Genomic DNA, 2563 nt, shown 5'->3' with positions numbered 1-2563 from the left:
ATTGCATAAATATAAAATCTCTCTGTGATTGAAATAAACGTTATAATTACATAAAATGCGTATAAAAGTCCTTTAGCGTTGTGGTTCTTCAATAGATTTAAAGTATCAAATCTTACTAAAACAACAACAGCAACAAAAAAGGTCAACTAAGGCTCATACAGAATTAAATGTAAGCTATTTCAGGTGATTCATATAGCATATTTGTATATTGATTGCATAAATATAAAATCTCTCTGTGATTGAAATAAACGTTATAATTACATAAAATGCGTATAAAAGTCCTTTAGCGTTGTGGTTCTTCAATAGTTCATGACTTTTCTCAGACACATGACCATATTGCTGAAATATACAAATTTACAAAAAAATGATGTACAATTATTTACAACAACCAAAAGGCAAAATGTGGTTGATAATGTAAATGCCTCGGTGTACCTATCAGTTAGGAAAATACCATCAATCAGAGAATGGATTAATGATGTAATCACTGGACGTAAATCTACAACTAATTAATGCTTAACCTCAACCGGATTCAAAATGGCTGCCACGGTTAAACAGCTTTAAGATGCACAAACAAAATGCTCTAACTCGGTCAATTTTACAGATTAGTGAGCTCAATGTAAGTGTTGTAGTAGCTGAGATTATCCCCAGCACACACACACTCCAAACTCCTAATATAGACCATGATCTCGCGATATTTCAAGAACCATAAAGGCCATTACGGCTAAAAATACTAAGCAATCGTTTTTAGAGTCTTAAAATCACCCTACTTCGTGTCATGACCCCAACTTTGACAACCACTGCCTTAATGGAATCTAGTTTTATTATTACCACAGAAAAATGTGTTGTTTAAAATTAGGTTTATGCTATATTTATTGTGTATAAGCTTAAATTGGGGGAAAATGTAATGGAGTTTGGTGTGACGCACAGAAAATAATTGCGCTGCTCGCTGTGGGACGACCTTGTTTTTCTCAATGAAGTGAAACTTGATCCTCAGAGGAGGAGGAGGAGGAGAAGGGGGAGGGGGGCACAGTAGCTCACACCATCGAGAAATTAACCAAAGCCAACGGAAAAAAATGTCCCCGTGCTAACAATTAGTGTTAAAAAACGCAGCAGCTGCAAACAGCAAACCGCCCGCAGAGCGGACAAATAAGCATGGGAAATGGACGCGAACTGCCTTTGATTCTAGAAAATGGCGTTCGCCTCTTTAACCCGTAATCTGCCCCCCCTTCACGGCCAGCAACAAACCGCGACGCTGTCGTCCGCTAAATGTTAACATTAGCTAAACAAGCCAGTACAGCTAGCTCCTGCTGGCGTAACAACGCGAGTCTTACCTGGTTTGTAAAGTCTGGTTTGGAGAACTCGAACAAAACGAACGGACGCAGATTTATTTTCCCTACATCGCCTGCAGCTTCTCGAATAAACACTCGGCTTGGCTGTGGATTTTTCTCAATGAAGGGCTCTCCGATAAACCCAGCACTGCACTGCCCTCCCATTGGCTGGAAGGAGCGGTCTTTCAAAGAACGAGCCAATCGGGTTCAAGAGCTCTCTGACGTGCGTTCCTTGTGTTTTTTATGAATGGCTACGTTTCATTCATGAATCCACAGCTACCTTAAAGGGACAGAGCCACCAGGCAGCTCAATAAAACAACAAAAATAGATAAAAATTAACCCCTGGGGCCTCCAAAAGCACACGTACGAACAAAACAACGGTTAAAATGGCAAGAAATTACAGGAAGGTTATTTGTATTTTAATAAAATTTGCTTGCTAAACMTATTAATCTAATTTAGTTTGATCAACAATGAGAACACACTATATGTGGATTTTTTTTGTTTTATGAAGTTTTTCTACATTTTTATGCTTTTGTACAATACTGAATATATCCTTTTGAAACYTTGACCACGTAGTTACCTGTGATTGATTTTGTGTAGTTTTTCACTCAGAGGCATGTATATTTAACTGACTGATCAATCCTTTGGCTCCCAGTGATTATCTTAGAAAGACTCTGAACTGAAATGAATTTCAAGTTCCTGCGGAGGGAKAATAATCACTTGTATTTATCTTTCCTCTTTGTTTTAATCCATCATCACATGAGTTTTTAGGTCACATGAACAGAAGAATAGATTTTATCCTTTAATTCCTCTTTGATGTATTTCCACTTCATCACCAGCAGCTGCAGTAAAATCATCAAAGGTTCCACGTGGTTATTTGGTAAATCTCACACAGCACCTCCACTATGACTGATTGCTCAGCACATTAGGCAGAAAAAAACTGTAGTAATCAAGGCTTTAATCCAAATATGCTCATAAGAAGATTAAAGGTCAGCTGCTATGCAACAAATCAATGTTCCCTTCTGGCTAATGTAATGTCAGAACATGATCACTGCCGGTCTTTAGGCAGCAGCTGAAGTACTCACTGGTAGAACTCGATCCTTAGAAAAATCTTAATTTTAATCATTTGCCATCATTTGAAAGGCCTTTATCTGTGTTTGTTAGTTTTATTTTTTTTTCTTTAAAGGTTGTTATGTTCCCCCATCATGAGAGAGAGAGAGAGAGAGAGAGAGAGA

This window comes from Austrofundulus limnaeus, unplaced genomic scaffold (assembly GCF_001266775.1).
Source record: "Austrofundulus limnaeus strain Quisiro unplaced genomic scaffold, Austrofundulus_limnaeus-1.0 Scaffold238, whole genome shotgun sequence".
NCBI lineage: Eukaryota > Metazoa > Chordata > Actinopteri > Cyprinodontiformes > Rivulidae > Austrofundulus > Austrofundulus limnaeus.
Note: the sequence above shows the minus strand (reverse complement) of the source record.